Genomic DNA, 27,424 nt, shown 5'->3' with positions numbered 1-27,424 from the left:
TTCACAGCTATACAACTACTGTAAACTCTACCCATCCTGTTATTTAGTGGCTCTCAAGAACCCAGGGGTGAGGGTAAATTTGGGGGTCAAATGATGTGAAAGATGCGGAAGGGGACACATCGGAAGCATCCCCAGGGATGTTTGGATTTTGGATCATGATACATTTTCCCCATTCTTCATGTCCCCGCCCCAACAGTTCCTCCCCCATCTTACATGGCTGGGGCTGGGATAGAGGAGGGGCCTAACAGTCATGTGTATTTGTTTGTTCATTCAGGGGAAGTTATTGCTCAGGGAGCCGAGGAGACATGTATGAACGAAATGGCCTCCTGCTCCTGGGGCTCTAAGCAGGCTTCACTCACTCACATTTGAATGTATCTACTCTTTGTCTATTTTATACCATACACTCCTCAAGATCAGGGAAGGAGTTTTTGATCTAACCTGTAACTTCCCGACTCACCTTGCATCCTGCCCCACATACTACTGAAAGGGGGATCTTGTCACACAGCATCATCACTTTCATCTACTGATTTTTGCCAAAGTCCAAAAAGTCCTTATTCTAAAAGGTACTCTGGCTCACAGAAAAAACAGTCTTAAAAGAGATATCTTAAAAGGCAGAATTTCCCTAACAACCCAATTTTTTTGATAATCTAACATGTTATAGTAGAAAAAAAATTCCTATATAGGAAAACCAGCTCTTGTTAAAATGTTGAGATTATAGTAAAACAATTTAGGTTGTTGAAAGTTGAAAGCATGCCTTTGAAGATCTGTACATTACAACGTTGGGTAAACCAGACATAATCTAAACTGGAAAAAACTGCATTTGTATACTATTATTGATTTTATAATAAGGATAAAGTAAACCAGGTGTAAGTGTCACGGACACACGAGTTGAGTTCAGAGCTGTCTTATGACTTAGACTCAAATTTAGCCCAGGTTGGGGTGAACTCAACAGTCACATCCAGGGAGTCAGCCCAGCATGAGGCTGGTGCTGGGGCAAAGACTGTGGAACAACTTGGAAGCCAAAGACTAAATTCCATCTAACATCTTTCTACTTAGATGCCTTATTTCAAAACACAAAAACTAATTCTGCAAAACCTTGAAAACCTTAAACCAAAATAGATTTGTGGTTTACTGGTTAATTCTGTGGTGATCAACTAGAGAGAGTTCTGGAAAACCTGAAAACTTTTCTGTTGGACTCTCACCTGTTTGGTGATATGATGTCACTTTGAGGGGACATGAGAAGGGATGGGTTATATCTACTTTCTTGGATATGCACAGCATTATTAGTATCTTCTTTAAAGTTTTCAGGACAAATGAGCAAAATATTTATGCAGATACATGACTAGGTAGCTGTTAGTGCACATGGTGTTATGCTATTCTAAAAAGAAAATGTTTAAGACAAAAAGCTCATCTTGGGACAAGAAATTAAGAAGAAAATTGGGTTACATAATGGCTCAGCACCGTTGGGGGTAGAGCAAAAAAAATATATGTCTTTTTCACTTCTTAGAAGTGTTGCTGCTGGATTTTCATTTCCAGAGGGTTTTTTCCCTCTTTAGGAGAGGTTAAGGAAATGTTTAATGTTTACAATTCTCTGTCCTTCTTTAAAAAAAAGTGTTTTCCAAATGAAAACAGTTTTTTTCATAGTCATCGTAAAATATTAAAATAGTATAGAAAATGAAAATTAGCAATTCCACCACCCAGAGAGTTGCCATTAATATTTTTGTGAATATTCTTCTAGATAATTCTCCTACTGCATACATACCCACATAAACACACACACACACAATTTTAAATATGTGGATCATACTGTGCATGAAATCCTGTATCTTCTTCTTTTTACCTAATAGTATGCTTTCCATGTCAAACAATACAGACATATATCATGATTTTTCATGGCTGCTCATCTTTCCATCATATGCAGTATCCTTTAACCAACCCCTGAACGATGATACTTGTGTCAGTGAGTGACAGTACATGTATATTTGCAAATCATTCAGATGATCGAAATGGGAAACATTCCTCGAAGTGCAACTACTGCCGGGTTGAGATATTATTGCTTTTAACATTTTGATAGTTCCTACCAAAACGCTCTTCAGGATGTGTCAATAGCTTACACTTCCAATAACAATAAGGCCAATTTCTCCCACCTTCCCAGAGTAGTAGAAACTGGCTGATGCTTTACCATCTCCCTTCTCCTTCCTTGACTGTGTATGTATTCATCTCTTCCTCCTTCCTGAGATGAAGCTTGGCACCACTCCACTCAGAGAGAAATGAGGACAGTTTTTGCATTTCACCTTAATCAGATCAAATTAGGACAGGTGGCAACCCTGCAGGCAACATAATTATGAAAAATGTGTATGCTCAAGACAGTCTGTCCTTCCAGCTTCCCAATCAAATAGGACGCCAGAGTCCAACCTTTCTACTTTCAGCTGGTGACTCACATAGCAGGCACCCACACGCTCTGCGTATAATGGTGCTGAAAAATCTGAGATTAAATATAGTCTAAAAAGCACGAAAATCTATTTTGTAAGATTAGCTAATTTACTACAATAATAGTTCTTCTATTAAAATTTTTACATGCCAAAAGGAAAGAAAGATACCCAATCCCAGGGCTGGCCTGTTATTACAAGAAAAATCTTTTAACATATCCCCCTTACACTTTGCCGTCCAAAGATAGAAAGAAATAATGTGGAGGATTCCCTGGATTTATTATAAGAGAACAGCTGTCCTATCCAATAGAAAGCATGCAATGAATATCTATTTAAATATTTTTGAGATAAGCTGAAGGTGGATACACAATTGTATTCTACATTAGGGGGATCCTACCCCCAGCTTCATTTAGGATATTGCTTCTCAGAAGACATGCCAAGCACAGCAATAACAAATGTTCTATGGAAAATGTGCTCAGCAACAATTGCAGTATGAGTCTCTGTGTAGCCATTTTTTAGCATGTCAGAATTACACTATCACACCACAGAAACAAATTAAACAGCACAAGCTTGGCTGCTGGGATCTCTTTATTAGCAATGCAGTGTTATTTCATAAAGAACGCATTGCTTCAGATCTGTCAATGAATGTCAACAATGGCTTCTCCGTTTGTATGAAGCCCAATTTGTTATTTAGAGAAGAACCAAAGAGAACACTTCAGAATCCGATTGCTTTTCTTCCCAGCATTTAAATCAGAAAAAAAGGAAAAAAGAAAAAAGCCTGGTTGCTTAATCTTTCCACTTTATCTGTAATACAGACGTATTCCTTTCCAGGTTGGCATTTGGGGAGAAGACTCAAAGTATGAATTAAGCACTAATTCTCTCTTTCTGAAGCACATAAGGACCATTGAATGTTTACTGACAGCTCAGAGAAAACACAATCTATAAGACACACACTGTAAAAGAAGGTTTTGATGCATTAGATTCATATATGCGAGCTTTGGTTTTCCTGTATTTGTGAAAAATGGCGCTCTCCCAGTTTAGGAGTGCTTCATAGCTTTTTGTGACAGATGACTGAGTCTTGCTTTGGAAATGGTTACAGTTATGTCACAATAACTTCGCAAAAAGAATAATCAGTATTAGTAGACGAGCTCTTAGGAAGCAGAAGTCAGGCCTCTTTTGCAGATAGATACGGATCACCAAAAAGAGAAATTAAAACCCAAGGTTCTATTCTGAAGCCAAAATAGTCTTCCACATTTGCCTCTTGAATTTTGGGAATACATCATGAGGTGTTGAAATTCATCCAAACCATGATTATTTTTTTTTGAAGTCCAGGTATCTAACCTGGAACAGAGACTTTCCCTCTGCTGGTTGTCAATTAAAGTTATTAAATTGTAGCTCAGACCAGGTAAGAATTTCTTTTCCCCAGATATGGATGCATGTATACTAGCAACATTTCAAGACACACAGGGATGGTGCCATTTTCAGGATCGGCTGCAGGAGGTTGGATAGACATCTGACCCTTCCTTAGCAATCCTGAAACCAGACTAAGGAGGTGGTTCTTCTTTATTTTTTTTTCCCCCTCCTAAAGCTAGCTCTGCCTATAGCTCTGAAGTCTCAACATAGGGAAGTCACCCAAGCCAGGCAACAGATTCAACACACATCTGAAATCTCAGTGATTCTTCCATTTGACGCTAGCACTCTCCCTTTTTTTCTTTTTAAATCATGTTCTTTTCTTTAAGGGCAGATTTGTAAGAAAGGAGCCTTTTGTTTCCCTAATGGACAATTCCAAGCCTAATTAGCATCGTTGGTGTTTGTCACAATATTGCCATAGCAAAGTAGAGGTTATTGGAACTTGAGAGGAACTGAGTTCAGTTTTCTTCTCTGGGTGCTACGTTCTTGCCCATCTTTGCTCCAGTTGCCTTGATGACTTGCTCGCACGGAGAATTGAAATTACACTAGTCCTTATGGGACAAGCACTTATTCTATGCTAACACCACAAGCAACATTTCTAAAGGAGATTTTGTTAAAAAAAGTCTAAGGACTGAAATCTATCCCTTTCATTTTCCCTTCTTATACCGCTATTTCCATTGAAAAAAAAATCTCTTTTGTGCATCTCTGAGTAGAACACCCTTGCAGCCTTCCTGTTAAAATAGAATGGTCCCAGTATTCTCTAGATAGGAAATTTTTGAGAGCATAATGCATCTTTCTCCTTATGGTTTATAACCGAGAAATATAACTCCCTAAATTAAATCTAAATTCATCTTAATAGTGCCTTATAAAAATGTCTCTGGATCATGAGCTCATTTGGTCTTTCCACAAAGTGCCATAAGTCCCTCTGGATTGAGGATTTACCCTCACAAAGCCTGCATGTCCTGTAGCTCTTCCTGATGCCTTAGTCTCCTGGATGGAGAGCAACAATTATCAATCAGGAAAAAATCGTTTCTACGGCTGCTATAGTATAGTACATACGCTAGCAAACCACATGTAATGAGACTGCTCTCTTGTTTCTAAGGCTTGATTTAAATTTATAGATGGGGCCAACGGGTTAATTTCACTGCCTTATTCACTACATTTACTACTCTTCAAGGGCGTTAAGATAGCTCTGCTATCAGAGCTCACTAATCCAAAAGAGTTTATAAAAAACACCCTCAGATTAACAAATCAATGATACTTACACACCACAAAATTGGTTACCACTTAAGGGCTTTATTCTGACTAGATTTATAGCCTGTATAAATCCCAATTCTCATGTAATTTAGATGGGAGACAAGCCTGAGGCATCTCTGGTGTCTGCTGGCAGCAGTGTGGACCAAAAAGAGGAGGAATTCTTCCTTACTGATGTATGGCAGCCTGTGTCGTGTTATTCTCAAATAATGAGAATAAAATCAATCAATTCCTAAATTTCCACTAAAATATGTTCAGGAAACTTTAAAGGGGCATTATAAGGAGGCTAGTAATTTGAAAATTACTTGTAATTTTCAAGTCACTAGTAACTTGAACCTCAAGGCTAGTAACTTGAAAATTAAGGTGTCATTATATGTCTGTGTAATGGAGATCATTTCAGAAACAAAAATCAAGATTTGTTTCACTTTTGCAACTCTAAATAAAATGAAGCTTGTTTCTAATAAAAATTACTTTAATGCTAATCTGAGGTTAAGAATGATAAAACCAATTTGCCCATTCTTATGGTAAAATGCATGCTATTCAAAGATGAGATTCGACTGTTTTTTTTAAAGATGTTTTGAACACATGAAACCCACTTTACATAATACAGTCTGAGTGTTGGATTCTAGCAGCATCCATTAAGCTCTTAAAAATCTCTTCATTTCAGCCCTTAGTGAGAATTACTCCTAATGTTTTTAGAAGTTTATAATATTATGGCCTGAACTGGGGATTTCTGATTTAAAACTCAAAGTAAAATTTTAGCTCTTGGGATTGATAGAGAAATATTCTACAAGTATTAATAAGACCACATCAATGGAAAGTTAATAATTGTTAATATTAAGACTTTATTCCATGGATATCAATGATAAGCATGTATTTAGTTATTTTAACCCATCCTATGACTCATTCAATAAAAGGAAATGAAATAGTTTAGGAATATTTGCAACAAACAGGACAGTTTCTTGATGTTGTTCCTGTTGTTTTAATGAAAGGACGGGCAATGAAGGGAAAAGGGTGGAAATACAAATAAGAGTGTGCTGGGAACTGAGGTTGCACAAGTAAGCATATACCCTAAAGGTCTACGGCACTGTTCTGTGTGGGCCACAGATTGGGTTCTCCACTTCCCAGTGATGAGAACAACAGAAGGACACCACATAATCCCTATTAAATAAAACCTAAGAAGTTCTTGAAAGAAGCACAGAACTTTTGTGGCACAAGCCCAAGATTCCCAGATTTAATAAATAAAAATACAGAACACCTAGTTAAATTTGAATTTCAGATAAACAACAACAACAAATTGTTTTAGCATGTGTATGTCCTAGATATTTTTGTTTGTCTGAAATTCAAATTTAACTGGGCATCCTGGATTTTATCTGGCAACTCTATCAAGCCATAATTTAGATACAATATTTGTAATAGACGATCATTTGTAGTGTGGAGTTTTATATCCTGATTTTGTATAGAATGACTAGGACGAAGAGAAGGAGTAGTATATTTCCTAGAAACTGAAGGTTCTAATTTTAATAACATCAAGATAGAGTATATTGTAGGGCATCAAAAATGCTGCTTCTTAACTATAACAACAGAGTTTAGCAGAAGTAAACATAAAAGAGGAAGGCAGGTAGAGAGGATGAAGGCACTGCTGGGAGAATGCCGGCTGGTACCCTGCGAGGGTCAGCCCACTGCAGGATGGTGCATGTCCTCAGCACCGTCACGTTAACTGCTTTCTCCCCAGAAGTTTTCATCTCACTCTCTTCTAAGGATTCAGTCAGCGGAAAAACAAAGTTTACTTCAGAGAAATCCAATGCACAGCCAAACATGATAAAATAAACTCATTCTCAGAAGGGAGGATTACTTGTATTGCAATACTAGAAATTTTAAGAGAAAATTTGTGTGTGGGTGTGAGGAAGATTGGCCCTGAACTAACCTCTGTTGCCAATCTTCTTCTTTTTGCTTGAGGAAGATTGTTGCTGAGCTAACATCTGTGCCAATCTTCCTCTATTTTATGTGGAATGCTGCCACAGCGTGGCTTAACAAGTGGTGTTAAGTCCGTGCCCGGGATCTGAACCTACAAACGCCGGGCCACTGAACTGGAGCGAGGGAACTTAACCACTACGCCACGGGCTGGCACCCAGGACATTTTTTTTTCAAAAGTTAACTTTTGATCTTCCATCTCGGGCAGACAATTCATGGCCTCAGTTTTCAAAAGTTTTGACACATAGGAAAGAGGAAAATACATAAAGCACATAGAAAACCATCAAATTTGTGTACCTCATTGCTAAAGATTTTGCTTTTTAGAGATAACTACCTGCATATTTTTAAATTTTATTTCACTATTTTTTATTCATATATTTTTAAATAAAAATTGCATATATTTAAGGTGTACCACATGATGACCTGATATACATATACACAGTGAAATGATTATTACAGTCAAGCTAATTGTCATATCATCTCCTCACAGTTACCATTTTTTTTTGGTGATGAGAGCACCTGAAATCTACTCTGTTAGCAGATTTCCAGTCTTTAATACAGGGTTATTAACTGCAGTCATCACGCTGTACATTAGATCCCTAGACGTACTCATCCTACATAACTTCAACTTTGTACCTTTGACCAATATCTTCCCATTTCCCCCACCCCCGGCCCTGGTAACCACCATTTGGCTCTGCTGCTATGAGTTCAACTTTTTTCTTTTTGAGATTCTGTACATAAGTGAGATCATACAGTATTTGTCTTTCTCTGTCTGACTTATTTCATTAAGCATAACATCTTCCAGATTCATTCGTGTTGTCACAAACAGAAGGATTTCTTTTTTCTCATGGCTAAATAATATTCCATTGTATATATTTATACCACATCTTCTTTATCCACTCGTCTCTCGATGGGCACTTGGGTTGTTTCCACGTCTTGGCTATTGTGAATAGTGCTGCAATGAACATGCGGGTGCAGATATCTCTTCAAGATGCCTGCAGATAGTTTTGTCTGATTTTCAGATGCTGATAAGCCATTCTCTTCTTTACCTGTGCATATGTGTCTGTTGAATTTCCTTGAAAATACAACTCTATTGCAGAGGATTAATTTCTGAAGAGAAATTATTATTTATTCAGGCTCCATTTTATGTCTAATTAAGTTAACATTCTAATATTAGCTCTGCAGTGCAGAAACTTGGCAGCCAGCACCTGGACCAGCAATGGGACAAGGTGACCTCGTGTGCCAACTGATACGATGTACTGGGGAGTACACAACATCATTCCCATGACACTCTTGCAAAAAATGGATATCTTGAGTCTGAACATGAGGAAACATCAGAGAACCCCAAATTGAAGGACATTCTATAAAATAACTGGCCTGCAGTAGTCAAAAACGTGACTGTTGTAAAAGGCAAAGAGGGATGAGATTGGAGGGGACTAAAGAGATGCATTGACTAAACGCAATGCATGAGCTGGAAGGTATATACTTTGGACAAGTTTGTGAAATCTGAACAAGGTTTGTACATTAGATAAGAGCATGGTATGATTGCTAATCTCCTGGTTTTGGCAATTTCACTGTGGGTACATAGCAGATTACCCCTGTATGGAGGAAACACATTCTGAAGTCTTTAGAGATAAAAGAACACCATGTTGGCCACTTACTCCCAAATGGTTCAGAAAAAAAAAAATGTATACGTATATTTGTATACAGAGAGGGAGAGAAACAAATGAGGTGATGGTTAACATTTGGGCATCTAGCTGAAGAGTGTATGGAAATTCTTTCTCTAAGAAAAACATTTCCTTTGGTAAAAGGTAACCCAATATAACTAGGCAAGAAGTCTGCTTTGTTTCGAAGTTTACTGGGCCTGAAGAAAATGACATTCAGATGTAAGAGGCAGCTATAACACGTTCAACCATCCCCACCATCTCCCTGGAGTCGTGCACAGGATGGCTCCTCAGAGCCTGCAGTTCTCGGAAAGCTTACTGGATGTTTCAGTGTTTTTTTGCCTTTTACAGCTGAGAAAGTTTGAGTTTCTATAACAGCCACAGATAATTTGGACCATATCTAATCAAGTCAGCGCAGTGTAAGGCAATGTTTCAACTATCTAATGGTAAGGCCAGTTTTTCTTTTTCGATTGCTATTGAATCTAATTGAATAGTGTTATGAATTGACTCAAATTGCTTGCTAAATCAACTGAATCTCCAATACGTTTTACATTCTATTCCGTATTATTTTTCTCTAACTATGAAATATTCTAATGGAGAACAAAGAAAGGAAGAAATAATGCAATTTTTACCTGACTCTCGACAACACAAGGTAATCCTATCTTTTCCAAAAAGAATATTGAACATGTATTTTTTCTTAAAAAAAAGGATCAAAATCTCATCTTTACAATGAGGTAATGTGTTTGTTGAGTATATAGGATTATTTTGGACATGCAGAAACTGACTTCTTCTTCTTCTCCCCAAAGCCCCTCAGTACATAGTTGTATATTCTAGTTGTAGGTCCTTCTGGCTCTCCTATGCAAGACGCTGCCACAGCATGGCCTGATGAGCAGTGCCAGGTTCATGCCCAGGATCTGAACTGGTGAAACCCTGGGCCCCCAAAGCGTAGCTTGTGAACTTAACCACTTGGCCACGGGGCTGGCCCCCAGAAACTGATTTCTACCTTAAAGATTGAGGAGTAAAATATAAAGAAACAATACATTAATTTTCATTGAATAGCCCACTTGCTGATTTGATTAGTTTTAACATTCTCTTATGCCCACATAATGTGGAATTAGTAATAGGAGAAAACTGATAGAGAAAGAATATTAATATTGTTTAATATTGATTGTTGATTTATTCCTTCAAAAAATAGTGAACAATGACCAAATGCCAGGAACTGGTCTAGATAGGAAGAATGCAGATGCTTAAGACAAACTCTCTGCCCTCATGAAATTTACATTCTACAAGGTAGTCAGATAATAAGTAAACAAGTTAAAGAAAAAATAAAACTGTCAGAGAATGCTAAGTGCTATGGAGAAAGATAAAACGAGGGAGGTGTTGGGAAGAGGGGAGAAGAAGAATGTCAGCAACACCGAGGAGGTATCTTGAGCTGAGAGTCCTGGACGCCCTGAAGACGTGGGAAGAGCAGGGCAGGCAGAGCCTCCTCTGCAGACCAGGGGCCAGCCCTGAGGCAGGAGTAGGGGGCTGGGAAGGAGAGTGGAAGGAGGTGAGTCTGGAGTTGGCCAGGAGCTGGATTATGATCGACTTCATAAGCCTGGATAAAGGGTTCAAGTTCAATTCCAAGAGCAAGGAGAAGGCATTGGAGGATCTCCCACATGGTAGCGATGTGATGTTCTTTACGGTTAACAAACACTTCTCTTTGAAATACTTTTAGATTTACAGAAGAGTTGCAAAGATGCTGCAGAGAGTTCTCAGATACCTCTCACCCAGCTTCCCCTAATGTCACCATCTTCTCATCATCCTACACATTTTAAAAGGGCTCTCTCTCCTTACTGTGTAGAAAATGATCATGAACTCATAACAATGGCCAACATTTATCGACTGTTGACTGTGTTCTAGGAGCTGCTCCAAGCACTTTATGTGTATTAGCTTGTTAGTCCTCACAAAATCACTCTGAGTATATGAGTTATTGTGTTACTATTCCCATTTTGCAGGTGAGGATTCTGAGGCCCAGGGAGGTGAGGAAACTTGCCCAGTGTCATATAGTTACTAAGTGATGAAGGTTGGTTTCCAAATTCACTGTCTGACTCCAAAGCCTGAACTCTGAAAGAGACTTGAGGAACAAAACCAGAAGCAGGACATCAGTTAGGAAGCTCCTACCTGGTCAGGTGAGAGATGATGGTATCTATGGGGGAGGGAGGGAGGTTAACAGAACTTGCTGATGGACTGCATATTATGGAGTAAGCCAAAGAGGGGAAGAGTCAAGGGTGACTCCAGCATTTTTATCCTGAGCAACAGCATCAAGACATAGCCAAGTGAAGACAGTGAGTGAAGAGTAGAGAGTGAGAAAGCAGATCATGCTGCTGAGAGGGCCAATAACTCGAAGTGATGGACTTGAGCATTGGATTTCAGCCCAAGTCTATTTATAAATCAATTTAAATTTTTTCAAGATGTGAAAAAGAAGAATTGGCTCACCAATCTTACGCCTTCAGCCTTTCTTCTCCTCCCAGACTCCCATCCCCGCCCTGTCTTATCAGAAGAGGGAAAAGGAAAGAGAGAGGAAGAGAAAGAAAGGAAGAAGGTGGGGCAATATGGGAGAAGACACTAAGGAACCCAAAGGCAAAGAAAACTATAGCCCTTCTAGAAGAGGTGCATGCCACTTCTCCTCACATACCTTCTAACAAAAAATCCATCCCATTTCTTCCCACTATCAAGATACCCGTAAAAGATAACAATACATTTTCTCTCAGATTTTTATTAGAATTCAGTCAACTTGTCTGCTTTAGAATTTATTATCTGCTCAGGTCTTTATTACACGACCACATACTTGATTTGTAACATGATCGATTAGGTTATTTCCAGCATAACCTTTATAAAGTTACAATGAATGGATATTTTTGCATGAAAGTTATGAGATTTCAAACCTACTGAATGATTTGAACAATTCATAATTTTTTTTTCTATTTTGGGAATGTAAGTAGATGTACAAAAAAATCAAAGATAAAATTATAGTCTGTGAAGAAGAGAAAAATTTAATGATAGGAAAGAAGAAAATAAAAGCAAGAAATAAATGGATTATGAAACTATAAGTTCCAGGCAGGAAAAACAGTCAAAAACAGATGGTCAGAAGTCAAGAGATACGTAAATGAACATGGATCAATAAAAGTAATTTATCTCCATGAGTGAATTGAAATAGAAAGGACTCAGACAGCATATATATAATTGAATGGAAAATATAATTGCATCGAATGGATATCCTTTGTGCTGTTCAAAAGGACAAACAATGCTGTTAGAACTCTAAATTTACCTTATAATTATTGACTCCATGTTGTAATTTTAGCTATAAAGCAGTGACAAAATAATTATATGCATGTTTCTCTTCGGTGTCAGATAAAATAGCACAAATTCCTGACCCATATAATACACGAGCACTAAAGAACATGTTGTCAGTTTATAAATACTGTAAAAACTTCAGAGAGAAGTTCATGGTAAGCTCTGCATTTGACAAACCAACACAAAGATACTCCAAAGGAATCTCCAGTGTGGCAGGAGATGTAAGAATTGCATACACACAGACAAGAAGCACACAAGCTGTATACGGAGCTTCGAGAAAAACAGGAAAGGAAAGGCTTACGGTCTATCATGGGGTTTGTCCAGTTTTCTGTTGTTGTGTAACAAACTACCCCCTCCTCCTCTTTTTTTTTCATTCTTTCCCCTCCTCTTTCCACATAGCCACTCCCTGTGGTTAGCTTGGTCTTCCTCACAACCTGGTGGCCTAAGGGCATTTAGATTTCTAATGTGACAGCCCAGGGCTCCTTCCAATGGCTGATATGGAAGCTGCCAGTCCTCTTAAAGCCAAGCCTGGCATAGAGTCCTTTCCACTGTACTCGACTGGTCAAATCAGACATGGGCCAGCCCAGATTCAAAGGGCAGAGAAATAGAATGGGAGGGGTATCAAAGATTTTGTGGCCATCTTTAACATGCCACGAGTTGATCTCCTATACGACAATTTAGGTATTTATCATGTAAAAACATGGTGTTTCTCAAAAAGAGGTGATTCTCTGACTTATGGAGGGAAAGTGGAAGAAGAAAGAATATTCTTGGACAACTGTCATAGGCTGCCTGTGACTAACTCTGGTGACAACTTTGAATCCACAAAAGTAGTTGCATTTGAAACAGAGTCCAAGAAACATCTGCAACTAATGTCATGTGGAGTGGTCAGTGGCAGGGGACAGCTGAGAGGGTTACGCAGGACAGGAGATATGTAGATTTGGGCTCACAGGAGAGTGAGGAGACCTTAGACCATGAAAGATCCCTAGGGCATCAGAATTGTCACCTGCACAAGGCTTGCTATACCCAGCATCAGTGACCTATTTTTGCCCTTCAACACATTCTTGGCACATTCATCTTGGGCATGAGGTGGAGCAGCGACTATCTCCAGTTGTATCAGCTAGAGAATGATCGCCAAGTTGCTCTTTACCTCTGGAGAAGGTAGAACAAGAGGAGAGAAAAGTGCTACTATGGCTGGAAGTCAAAAAGAACTTTCTGGAAACAAAAGTTACTAAAATCACCAAAAGAGTTTACCTCTGAAAGTCACAGAATCACTTATCCTGAAGATGTTTATCTTTAATAGTTCTCATTATATAGAAAAGCAACTGTTTAAATGACATTCAACTCTTCACAATGTGTACATTTCTATCTTCTTGACTTTGTTTGCCATCTTTGGTTTGCTGTTTCTTTTTACTTCTTTATTCTTCGACTTATTTTTCTCCTTCTGCTTAGTCTCCTTTCATAGCTGCCTTTCCTTACATTTACCAGAGGTCCCCAGCAATATCCACAGGCGACCATGAGGAATGTCTGGCAAAAAAAAGGTGCCAAATCCTTTATTAGTTGTTCCTACCTTCATGAGGATGTGGGAGACTTTTGTCTGGAAGTAGAAGTTGTACCAGATTATTTTCATTTAAGAGCTAACAGTTTTTTATTATAACAATGTTCATATTACTATGAAAATTTTGGCAGATTGTGTTCTTTTCCTATACAATACTTATCTACCTCTTTCTTCCCTGCTGACAATTTCGTTCAGGATCCAGGTTGACAATCTTTCATCTCTTGGCAGTAGGCCCCTCTGACTCAGAGAATTTATTTTGACTAGTCTCAACTCATCACAGGAACCCCACTCCCACTTACAGTGACTAGTTTGGGAGTGTTCATGCGACCCAGTCCCGGACAATGAAAAACACCAAGGAGGCTGTTAAGGGTTCCTGGGACATATTTTCTCTCCTGATTCCAAGAGAGAAACTCAAAAGGACAAAGCAAGCTTTCTGCCCAATCCCTTTCTTCCTGTTAGGATTCAGCGGTGATGGGGTGATATCCTGAGCTGCGGCAGCTGTAGTCAGGAGGCATTGAGAACATGCTGAAGGACAGAAAGAGTTCCAGCCCTTGACACAATTACTGAGTTCTAAATGGAACCCTCACAGCTGCCTACCTCTGGACTTCTCATAACTGAAAAATAAATGCCCTATGTTTTAAGTCTCGGTTGGTCAGGTTTTCTGTTACTGTAGCTGAGTGCATTTCTTTTGGAAGGAGACCATGCTCCGTGAATAATTTCACATTTCTGCAGTTAGGGCTTACTGAGAAGAGATTATTGACAACCAGTGTTAAAGGATGATTGAATGGTGAACATGGCTTGAAAATTAGCGACAGTGAATCGTTCCTGAGACATTTAAAGGCTAATCTCCTCTGGAGCCATTGACTTACATCCTAAGGGTAATAAAACCCGGGGGCCTTTCCTCTTTTCAAAGAGTATATGTCTACATTCCTAGACAAAGTTCTCTCTCTCCACACACACACACACACACACACACACACACAGTTAGAGTAACTCATGTACCTACTTAAATGCATCAAAATTCTGTGTGTGTTTTTCTTGGTACAAAATGGAGGAAGAACCTATGGTTTTCATCAGATTCTCCTAGGAGTCAGTAATCAAAACAAAATAAAAGAAAACACAAAATTAATCACCACTGTTTTACAAGTTACTAGAGTGTAAATCTCTCGAAGGAAAAAATATTGTCATAGATGTCTTAGTATCTGTAGGGCCTAGCACGGTGATTGACATATAGTAAATACTCAATAAAAATTTGTTAATTAAATGAACAGACAAATGAGTTGGTTTGTCTTTTATCCAGGCTCTAGGCCTACTGCTTTGGGTGAACAAAACAAGTATATGACATTTAAATATAAACCCACAAGCCATATACTCAAAGAAACAGATGTATGCAAGACAAAATTATATTTATTAGCATCAGATTCTAATAAAGTCCTATATTAAGAAACACATACAATTGTGAGGGAAAGGGAAGAAGTACAAATGGAGAGAGAAGGGGCAGATCCATGTGAGCTGTCTTCTTAACATATGGACTCATTCGCATTAAGCATTCATTTTGCATTTAGGCATCCTGAGTTTTAAGAATTTTAATTTGTCTTTTTAGCAATAACAGGCTGGAGTAAAAATCCAAAACATACTTAAGGTTTTTACATTATATGAATTCAGTGTAAAATATGATTATTTTTCTCTAATTCATTAGCTCATTTAGCTAATTCATTAGCTTCCATTCCATAGAATGTGTTTTTCTTTTTGGAAAGCCTAAGATAAAGGGTATTTTAGTATATATGTTGTCAAACGATGTACAGCATAGAGATTTGTAAACTCTCCTTATAACACACTCCTTCCAAGGATCCTTTTTCATTTGGCTGTTGGGTGACAATGGGTATTGTGGACTGAATTGTATTCCCCCAAAAGATATGTTCAAGTCCTAATCCTGGGTACCTATGAATGTGACCTTACTTGGAAATAGGGTCTTTGCATATGTCATCAAGTTAAGATGAAGTCCTTAGGATGGGCCCTAACACAATATGACTATTTTCCTTTTAAGAAGAGAAGAGCCACAGAGAGACAGACAGGGAAAATACCACGTGACAACCGAGGGAGCTGTTGGAGTGATGCATCTACAAGACAAGTTCTGGCAACATCAGAAGCTAAAAGAAAGGCTTGTAACAGACTCCCCAACTCCCAAGTCTTCAGAGGGAGCAGCGCCCGGTTGACACCTTGATTTCTGACAATTAGCCTCCAGAACTGTGTGACAATAAATGTCTGTTGTTTTAAGCTATCCAAGTTTGTGGTAAATTGCCTTGGCAGCACTGGGAAACTAATACAACAGGCAAGAATGGATAGGATATCTTCTGGTGATTAAGATCCTGCCACTGCAAAGCTCATTTCTATTTGTCACTATATGAAGTCAACACCACCTCGATGGGAGAAGAAGGATTGAAATGAAAAAATTAAAAAAAAATTGAAGGAGATCAAATCACAGAATATAGAAGCAGCTGAGAAGACCAATCTTTTACCATGCAACTTCTATTTAACTTAATCAATAGTATTCTTTTGTGGTTTATCTCCAAGAACATTGTTCAGATAAAAATAGGCGTTCTCTAGAGTTCTGTAATTCAAGGGCAGAAAGATTGCCTTCATTCATTGGAATCATAGTTGCTGTAAGTTTGAGAGATGACACCTTGGACATATCATTTGAAAGCAAGGAAGGCACCAGACTTTCCTTTACACCACCAGGTAAACTTTCATTAAATTCAACCAGAGCCTGACCTTTAGCGGTTTCTGTGCTTTTGTCATCTTGCATTGTTTCATCCGCCTTTGGCAGAGGTGGGAGAGCATTATAATCTCCCTCTAGCTACCCAATTTTCTATTTCTGAGTTTTCTTCAAAACCATTCCTCAAAGTATTTTCTTGAAACTTGGGCTTTTATTTGTTCTTGGAAAGGGAACAATAAAATATTGATGGGTTAAGAGACAGAACAACATAGGGATTTTCAAATGTTTCCACTAACGTACATCAGTAATGACAGAGGTGAGACCTAAGGGTGCCATTTTTCCAAACATCTCATAAAAGAAAACACCATGTTCCTTTCTTCAACAACTTCTTTAAAATGTACATCGTTAATATTTAATCACTTTAATATAATTTCTTCTTTATTGTTGTATTTTCTTAGAAAAGCTCTGGATATTGACTCCTTGGACGTTCCCCATGTTTGTTTTGAATAGCCTAATTTATCTTCCACTCTTGATTCTTCTTCCTCTTCTCCTCACCCCTTGTTTCTCTCTTTCCTTGCCCTCACTCATTCAGATCAGCAGGAGCTATATCCTTTTCCACTCCTAGGAGAAACTTGGCGTCCCATCACCTTCTTCTGAATTGTTCTTACTTTTCTGCCCTCATTGATTGAGTGGACCTCTCCTTCTACTCACACCATCCTGCTCCAAATCCAAGCTTGCCAGAGATCACCCTGACTCAGTGATTCAGCTGATCACTTGCTCTGTAAGTACCTGTTGCTTATTCTCTGTGCTAAGGTCTAGATCACAGTGATATAGAGATAATTTAGGCACAGTCTCTACCCTCCAGGTGTCTTTATTGGTATACCCAGACAATACTAATCAATTAATATATGCCATATAAAATGTGCTCTAGATAACCATGGTTCTGTTGAATTGGCAAGCTCATCATCTTCACATTACTTGCTGCCTCTGAGTGGGTGACTAAATCTGTTATCCAACCACCACATTTTTGTTGTTGTTTGTTTTTTGTGTGTGAGGAAGATTGGCCCTGAGCTAACATCTGTTGCCAATCTTCCTGTTTTTGCTTGGTGAAGATTGTTGCTGAGCTAAGATCTGTGCCAATCTTCCTCTATTTTATGTGGGATGCCACCACAGTGTGGCTTGATGAGTGATGTGTAGGTCTGCACCCAGGATCTGAACCTGTGAACCCTGGGCCTCTGAAGCGGAGTGTGCAAACTTAACCATTGTGCCACCAGGCCGGCCCCCAATCACCATATTTTGATGTAGGTGTTTTGGGGGTATCTATCTGTCTATCTATCTAATCTTTATCTATCTTCCAAAGTAACTGTCCAGACACAATTGGAATTCACACCATTAGAATGGTAGATTTTTACATCAGTTGTGTAAGCTATAGAAAAGACCTCCATACAAATAATTCACTAGAATAAAACTGGGTGCAAGTGAAATTCAACACGGGCTTGCCTTCCAGGAGCCTTAGCATCTTTGATATGACCTACTGAGAGTATGAAAGTGTTCATTCATTTGGACTTAACTTCTGTTTGTTGCTCAGGCCCCGTTAGATATGCCATATTTCCATAGAAAGTGTTAACACTGGTTGTCCCTTATGGAATATTTTGGTGTAAGGCAGAAATGTCAAGGTTGGAATTACTAAGAGATTTGTTCTCTGTAGATTTCTGGACTGTAAATAATCAGCTAGCTCCAGTACTAAGTTGTTGCTCAAAACATAATATTTCTTTCTCCACACTCACAAGTTGAGCATAATTTTTCTTTAATTTAACACTTAGATCTACATTTTCAGCATTTTAAGAATGTATTGTTAACTTGCTATGCCTATGTTAATGAAGTTCAACAAATGAATGCTTATTATGAGCAAACCAGGGACTCTAGAAAATATAAACAAGATATAATCCTTGCCTCAAAGAGCCCATCGCCTAGATGAAGAGATAAGTAAACAAATAAATAAAAGGCTGAATGATAACAGTGCTTTTAATAAAGACTTTTGTTTACAAAAGTCTACACAGTTTTGAAATCTCTTTACACACATTACTTCTCTTGATCTGCACAAGAAACAATCAAGGTGGGCCAAGTAGATCAAACCATCCTTGGTTTAGAAGTGATGACAATGAGGATCAAAGCATTGAGGGGTGGATCCACATTTATAAGTATAGTACTAACACTGCTAAATTGCCCATTCTTTCCTTGCCACCATATTGACTAACCTCTGTTTCATTCACTCTTCCCTCTGTGTTCTGAAATTTTGTTGACATCTCTCATTTGACATCTCTCCTCTCTCAAACAGTTTGTTCTTGTGGATTTATACTCTCTTTATTCCTTCAGTGTCATTTTGGTGGGGTTTGGGGAGATAGCAGATGTAAATCCATGGAACTCCTTTAGGAACCAATGTGGAATAAAATTATTTCTAGCCATAAGCTCTGGGAATGCCTAACGGAGGAAACCAACTTTGACTTGGGCCTTTAAAAATGAATAAGATAGGGTGGGCCACGGAGCTGAAAGGGAAACTCGAGAGAGAGGCAAAATGGGAGACCTTTAAATCCATATGATTAGCTATGTTAACACTGCCTTTCTTTTTTTCACAGCATTGAAAGTCAACAAGAGGCCCAATACTTGAAACTGTACAAGTTCCAATCAATTAAAAAAGCTTTCAAAATCAGAGACGATGAAGACCATTCTGTTAGACATGTACTTTGAGCATTCAGCTTGAGCATGTTTTCAAAGTAGGATTCATAAAGCTGCATCCAGGAAGAGGCAATATTTACATAACACAAATGGAAATGCTCCACTAAAGCAATAACGATGTGGGGCTGAACAGCAATTCAGCCTCCAGTTTACTCTGTGAACAAACTCCCTAGGCCAATGTCTAATCTTTAGGGGCAAAATGGGTGGACAGAACTGAAGACAAATGGAGTTTATTGAACTGGAGGAAGCACTGGGCAGCTGCTTACACTCAGTCTATCGACTTGGTCCTGCATAAAACAGACTTTTGTTTATAAAGGTCTACATAGTTTTCAAATCTCTTTACAGACATGACTCCACTTGTTCTGCACAAGAAACATACGAGGTAGACCAGGTAGACCAAATCATCCCTAGTTTAGAAGAGAGGACAATGAGGATCAGAGCATTGAGGGGTGGATCCACATTTATGAGGGTAGAGATGAGAGTGTGTTTCTGAATGCAGAGTTTTAGGTTGTAATCTGGACAATGCATAAGAGACACTGGAAGGGGATTTATTTGATACTAAAACCATCACTCTTAGATTAGATGCTTTTTCTCTTTGATAAAAATATAATTTTCTAAATTAGAATAAAACTTAGACAAATTTATATATCACCTTATTTTGCACTCTAGAGTAACATATTTGAGTTCCTCAAAATCAACTATTTCTGCATTCTCACACCATTTCTGTGAAGAAAGTTTTCAGATAAAACTGTGAGAGGTGGATTAGTGTACCATCCACCCCCTTCAAAGATGAGAATTTCACATTAGATGATTAAACATCTGTAGAAAAAGGCATTAAAACTCAATAGTTCACTTTCTTCTGTAAAAAAAAAAGTATGTGTGTATGTGTATACATGTATATAAATGTATGTACATATACATAATGTGTATTTTATACACATAGACACATGCACACACACATTCTATATTAGTAGCACCCGCATCAGACAAATTTTTTGAGGTGGTAGTGAATGCAGGCAAGGGATTACCCTCTCCAGAGAAGAATGTCAAACAGAAATTACAACCTTTTGATGAGTGATATAGTAGAGGGAAAGGGTCCTATGGGATCAGGCAGAGAAGAAAAGGGAGAATTTTCAGGCAGGTGCAGACACATGTGCAGAGGCCCCAAGCCAAAAGACCTCGGGAGGGACTGCAAATACTTGATGAACCTTGACCTTAAGGGTCCATCATGGTGGTGGTAGTGGGGGAGTGATGGGGATAAGAGGATGAGGAAAGGTCTTTTATGTAATGAAGTGTTTTCTATATATGATAAAGACCTTGAATTTTATCCTAAAGGCCTGGGGGACCCATAAAATCATTTTAAGGAGAGTGACATAAATTCCTATTTTAGAGTCATGACTGTGGGATCGGTGTGAAAAACACACTATTGCTGGGAGATCGTTTCAGAAGCTGATCCACATTCTGGGTGAACATCTCCTAAAGATACTGCAGGAGGAACGGATGCTGGGATACGTGTTTAAGGGCTAACTAGTTGGCGGCATTGACAAGCCTTGGTGACTAACTGGATGTAGTGGGAGGAGTCTCCCATGACTCCAAGGCTTCCGTCTTTGATCAGGTGGATGATGGTGCCATTCGCTGAAAAAAGAACACAGTTCTTCTAGTTTTATGTGGCAGATTAAGCAAATGTGTCTACATCTCCTCCACAAAATGACACTAAAGGAACAGAAAGGGAATGAATCCACAGCCACAAAGAGTTCGAAGGAGGAGGCAAAAACAGAGGAGAGATGTCAATCAAACTGAAAACACAGATGGAAGAGTGGAAACCTATTTAGCAGAGTAAAGAAAGCTGAAACCTCACTGTTTGCAGTAAGAAAAATCAATAAGAAACAAGCCTATTCACACTGCAGAAGCTCAGGAAGGTCCAGGAACTGGAAACACCAGGTACCTGGGAAATTCAGCATGAAGGAAGGGGCAAAATGAGGGGAAGTGCTTGAACATCTAGTCTAATGAGCAGTCAGATTTTAGGATCCCAACTCCAGCCTCCGAAGCCAAGCAACTCCCCCTCCTGACCCAGGCTGAAGACAGGTGTATTTCCCAGAGAAGTCAATGCACAGGAGATCTGGACTCAGGCCACCTGGCACGGCTCAGATGGAGATGAGGGGCTGCTCTGAAACCCGGAAGATTACATGAATGACTGCGTGCTGATTGGTGATACCTCAACCCCTTCCCCCCCCCCCCCGGGTCCCAGACTGATGACATCTGGATAGAATACAACCTTCATCTCCCTGCCACCTGGCAGGCAATTATTTCGCATTTCTCTCTGGACAAATCGACTAGTCCTCTCACCCCCACAAATATTCTGATATTTGGGTGTGCCCCCCATTGTGTTCACTGCTCTACCACCCCAGAGTGAAACCCAGTGTTTACTAAGCCCCACTCCTGCACACAGAGTTCCCAATGAGCTGTAATGCTTTGTTAAAAAATGTGAACAAAGAGCAAAGGAAGTCAAGATATCTGAAAGAAAGCCTTCAAAATGAAAAACAAGAGACAAAAGAAACTGAAAAGCAAATAGAGAAAATTTAGGGAAGAGTAGGAAACTTAAAAAACCCAACCAAAACAAACAAACAAAAAACTCCTAACTATAATCAATATCCATGAAGAGATAAGAGGATGCTTTAAAGAAAAAATACTTAGAAGATAAAGAAGAGGTCTTCAATATTGAAATGACAGTGGCAGAAAAGATTAAAAATTCAATCCATTTGGAAAACAAGTTTGGGGAAATCCCTCAGAAAGGAGAGCAAAGATGCAAAAGGATGGAAACTAGGAGATAAGAGATTTAAGGAAAGACAGAAAGAAAGAACGCCAAGGAATTAATGCAAGAAGTTTGACATCCAACAAATGGCAATTCCAGAACGAGAAAATTTTAAAAAATACGGAAGAGAACGTTATCAAAGGCTTAAACACAAAAACATTTCCTAGACCTGAAGGACACGAGTTTCCACATTCAGAGAGCCCACTGTACAAACGGGCCCAGCACAACGCAGGAGGAAGACCCCAACCAAAGAAGGCCATGGGCTGTGAGCACAATGGCGAGGACAAGCCTGCCCACACAAATGAATCAGAATGGCTTCAGACTTCAGCAACACATCCTGAAAGCTTCAAAGAATGCCTTCCACATTCTGAAGGAAAATAATTTCTTACCTGGATTTCCATATTCCCAAACTATTGACCAAGTGTAGGATAATAGAGAGCAAATCAATAAGAGGAAACATGGGATTCAGGAAAAAGGGGCTGGTACACACAGGAAAGGGTGAGAGAGTTCCCAGGAGGAGGGTGAGGAGAGGCCCAGAGAGAGAGCTTTGCTGGGTGTCCTGACAGTTTAGGAGAGAGGGCTCTAGAACACAGGTTTCCACTTGAAAAACAGGGCAGAGACTGACACCTGATGTTTTCTTTGACCATATTAAGAGATTTGCAATTCTATTAGAAAGTTTAGGGCTGAATTAATAAGTACATAGAAAAGCAAACGAACAAACAAAAAACCGTCAATCACTAAATCCAAAAAAACAAAATAATTGTACAAGAAAGGTAAATATAATGCTCTATCCTGAGCAATGCTTTCATGTATTAGGAAGACTGAGGGAGGGGATATATACATGTGTGTGTGTGTGGACAGAATAAAAGCATTACACCTTATCTCCCACAGTAAGAATTTAGTAGGTAGTTATTAAAATGAAAGAAAAGGGGAAAAAGCAATATAATCATACCATGTGGAATCTTTTATCTTAAGATTCACCTTAGGATCTTTCATTGATTTTATTTTAATTGCTAAAATTAGGATGCATCTTACAATGACTGTCATCCAGGTGGCAATTTTGTCGCAGTTGTCATTGCCTGCACATGCTCATCAGAACTTACAGAACAACTGACAGTAGCTTAGAAGAAAATCCTAAAGATAAGAGTTGATCACTCTTAAAAGAAATTCTGCATCTTCAATGCCCTTGATCGTTCAGAAGATGCTATTTGGAAAAACATGGTACAACAATAATTCTTAGACGAAAAGATATTTAGGAGATCTTGGTTCTGAATGTGAAGAAGTGTTAGAAATATCTTTATCTATTATTCTTTTAATTTTTAAATACATGTACAAGGGGGATAAATAATGAAAAGTGCTTCACAGATCTCTAAGAGCACGTTTGATAAGCATAAAATAAAAATTTGAGAAATTTCAAGTGATTAAAAACATCTTTCATAGTTAATTGACAGAGCTTTTTTCTTGGTGGTAAATAAAATGATACTGGCTTTTAAATCAATGGCATCTTGGTAAATACTTGGTGAGATTGCAGAAGAACAAAAAGTGATTTTATAGGATAAGGGACGTGGGTAGTTTGGGCTATGTAACACCTTAAATGACAAACAAGTATTTCTTTGGTAAAATATTAAAATTACATAACAAACAAAAAAGCATATGGGAGAAGGGGTTTGGAGTGGATGGGCTGGCAAAGTTGAGCTGGGCCTGAGGTTTTAGGTATACTGAAATATCCTTTAAAAAAGGATGCTTTGCCTTTTTCCACCAAAATCAATTAATCAATCAATCAGCGAAAACATTGAAAGCGAATGTTCTATGAAATCTACTCAAAAGGCAGAGACCCACTAAAAGGGGTACCGAGCTCCCGGGAGAGGTCTGAGCTGGCTGAACTGCAGGTAACAGCTCTGGGATGGAAAGCCCGCCATTACTGCTGACGCCCCCCAAAAGGATAACGCTTTTAATACAGCTTCAAAAATAGCCAAATTGTTTAGGATAATTAAGACAAGGCACTGTTCCTCAAATGTTTAGAAGGAAAAGTTGCTGATGCACTTCTTAAGATCAGCTTTTGATTCAACAAAATGAGCAAAAGAAGTTTTTTTGTATGAGGCAGTGACTCATAATGTGGGATTATTCTAAATAATTATTATTACTTATATTAATAGATAATAGTGAATTTTATGACATGCCAAGCACTATGCTAAGGACTTAAACTTAGTTATTTCATTAAGCCATCCCAGCAGCCCTAAGGAATAATTGCTAATAGGAGGTATGTGACAAGGAAGGGAAGTAGGGTGAAGCCACTTGCCCAAAGTCACGGCCTGAGCTGGTTTTGGGGGTTGGGGTCCCTACCTCTAGAGGCAGCTGTGTACCAAGAGGCTGCTGTGCTGTTTCTCTGTTTTGATTTCTTTTTGGTAAGATCTTTTCAAATGTTAGCATTGCCAAAATACGTACTTCTAAAAATTGCAGGCAAAATAGACAGCAGAGAAGGTATTTAATAAATCCTTGTTGACTGATCAACTTATTTAATTTATTCATTATATATAAATAGATTTAAGAACATACAGTTGTTCTTAAATATACATATGAATTAATTAATATGCAATTAAGGATTTTGTATATAAGAACCTCTTTGTGCCAGGCACTCTGTGGAGTGCTGGAGATAGATAGGGCAGTGAACAAGAGAAAAAAAAGTAAATACACAAAAAACAAATAATTTCCTTTCACTTGATAGTAAGTGCCATAAGAAACAAAAAGGAGACGGGGACGGAGCAAGGGAGGTGATGGCTGCTCCAGTCGGGTGGTCCAGGGAGGGCGTTCAGGCATCAGCCTTGCACAGGATCTGGGATGAGGCTGGCAGCTGTGCAAAATGTCTGGGATAGATGGTTCCAGGTGTGGTCAGAGCTGTGCAGAGCAGAGGCACCCAGAGCTGACCCAAGGTGCTTGTGTCAGGAAGGAGGTCCATGTGGCTGGAGGTCGAGACAGCAGAGGGGAGGGTCACAGGTGTCACCAAAGAGGTGGAGAGGGACCAGCTAGATCAGGCGTCGGGTATTCTTGACAGAGTTTGGGTTTAATTCTAATTATACAGGGCAGCCTCTGGAGCATTTTGAGGGGAGAGATCGAATCTGATTTACAGACTAAAACTACTGATACATTAAAATGGGTGTTTAAAGTCATGTTTTCACGGCTAAAACAATGCAAATACAGTTGCTACAGTGATTTTTGATTGGTTTCACAACTCACTTAAGCCCAGTGAATGATTGAATACATAAAATCTATTAATTAAGACTTAATAAAGACGTGATGGAAGATGGTCAATGTAATCGCAAAGCATAGAAATAATGAGAATCTGAGTACGTGTGTGCAACGCCAGCGTGCGCTTCACCCAAAATACGTGAGGCTGAAACATTACTCTCTCACAGTATTAGTTTTCTACTGCTGCTGTAACAAATCATCGCTAAAATGGCTTAAAACAATACCCATTTGTTATCCCAGTTTCTGTGGGTCAGAAGTCCAGGCGCAGCGTGGCTGGCTGCTTTTCTGTTGGGAGTTCCTAAGGCCAGAATCCAGGTCCCACATGAGGCTCTGGGGAATAATCCACTTTCAAGCTCAGATTTCAGTCCTGTGGCTGTAGGGCTGAGGTCCCTGTTTCCTTGCTGGCTGTCGGCCTGAGGTCATTCTTAGCTTCTGGGGCACCTTCATCCCCGGCTCTTGTCATCCTTCAAAGCCAGCAATAGAATCTTGAATGCGACTCATGTTTCGATTGTCTGACCTCCCCTTCTGTCCCAACTCTCCCCTTTCCTCCTCCAACACATCTCTCTAGCTCTAGGTAGAGAAACGGCTCAGCTTTTCAGAGCTCAGGTGACCATACAGATTGGGCCCACCTGGAAAGTTCAGCACCCTCTTCCAATGTAGGGCGGTAACCTCTACAGCAGTAGCTGGGTGAGTGTTGGATTGAACAACCAGGGCACAGAATCTTGGGGGGATCTCTTTACAATTCCAACTGCCACACTTAATACTCTTATGGATGGAGATATTCCATTAACAATTTTAAAAATAATAAAACCCACCCACTGAGGACCAAAGAGGGCTCTGCTAAGAAACTCCATGACAATGACAACAGTAGGATACAAATTTAACAGAAACAAATATTTTAAAGAAAGCTAGAAAAGGCTTGAGAACAGCTTTTATCATGAAAACCCTTGTGTTCGTAGCTGCATGCACAGATGTACGCCATCATAAAATATTGGTTTCTCTTAAGACATAACTATACTGAAAAGAATAGAGTGATGTTTATTAAGATGTGTGCTACCAATTCAAATCTAGACTAAATTCTGACTGTATTTCTAAATGTTCCTGGAATTTTAGATGTATGAGAAATTTTTTAGGTTTTTTTATACAGATATTTAAATAATTGATACAGTTTCTCATATGTATATAAAACTAAGCTATTAAAAACATACACACCACATATGTAAAATTGTACAATAATGTCTTAGGTGTTCAGATACAATGAGAATGTCAAGCTTTATAAAAATAAATCTATTTGATGTCACTAACAGATGAGATTTCGACAGCCGGCAAAAATCAAATGCCATTTACAGAATTTCAAGCAAAATCCTCACTTAATATCACTTTCCCTTCCCCCACTCTTAATCTCAAAATGTCAAGTTGCTGTCAGAGCATCTGTTATATTCGGAGGTGGACGATCTCATTGGCGTTACAGGATTTTCTCCTCCTCCTCACCCCCTTGGCAGTAACGGGAGTTTCTTATTTTTACTTTTTGGGAAGGAAGGCAGAGACAGACAGACAGACAAAGAGAGAACTACGTGAAATTGTATATTTCCATGAGAGGCTAAAGTTTGATCAGGTCCTCAGAAAAAGGAAGATTGGAAAATAAATGTTTGTTGTAATGAAATAATAAGCGTATACATACAGATGAGTCTTTGAACGGCTAGATGTATTTTGTGCTATTTTTTTGTGTTATGCTCCATTCTGGGCTGCCTTTATGTTGTTCCCACACTGGCCTCCCTGCCCAGTCCCCATATATTAAAAATAACCCCAAAGCCAATTATTAAGGACAAATGAGAACTTGATGGAAATTTGGAGAGATTAAAAATATTTTTATTTCAGTGACTTCTAAATAGCTGGTCTAGAAAAGCATCCAGGAGATAAATATATTAATAACATATTACTATTAATTATTAGTCAATATTATAGTAACATGCTATATAACTGAAATAATATTATATTATTAATTACATTAATTAACATAACAGATTAACATTAATAGTATATATAACATATATTTACCCTGGATATCTCCTAGGTCAGGTATTCAGAACTCACTGAAATGAAAACAATTTTAACCTCTGTAAATTTCCACCAGCTTTTCATTTGTCCTTAATAATGGGCTTTGGGGTTATAGCATAAAATTCAGATCCAAATTTTAGCTAGGAGAAAAGAGTAGAGTGATGATTAAGAGAAAAATGAGTCAGGATACCTGAATGACCACTAACCCACCAGTTTGTCCAACTGTATAAATAT

The 27,424-nt window shown here is 38.7% G+C and overlaps 1 protein-coding gene and 1 long non-coding RNA gene across 9 annotated transcripts in view; both read right to left on the bottom strand.

Annotated features, from left to right (window-relative positions):
• The window catches only part of PRKN (parkin RBR E3 ubiquitin protein ligase), a 1,214,117-nt gene that overhangs the window by 224,492 nt on the left and 962,201 nt on the right, over window positions 1-27,424 (bottom strand). The window lies entirely within an intron of this gene.
• LOC139080813 (uncharacterized) lies at window positions 13,343-14,156 on the bottom strand. The gene is made up of 2 exons (XR_011535615.1): window positions 13,787-14,156; window positions 13,343-13,661 (listed from the first exon to the last, which is right to left on the bottom strand). It is a non-coding gene; the product is annotated as an uncharacterized lncRNA (long non-coding RNA).

This window comes from Equus przewalskii, chromosome 32, assembly GCF_037783145.1.
Source record: "Equus przewalskii isolate Varuska chromosome 32, EquPr2, whole genome shotgun sequence".
NCBI classification, from domain to species: domain Eukaryota; kingdom Metazoa; phylum Chordata; class Mammalia; order Perissodactyla; family Equidae; genus Equus; species Equus przewalskii.
This window is presented reverse-complemented; position numbering and strand designations above follow the sequence as displayed.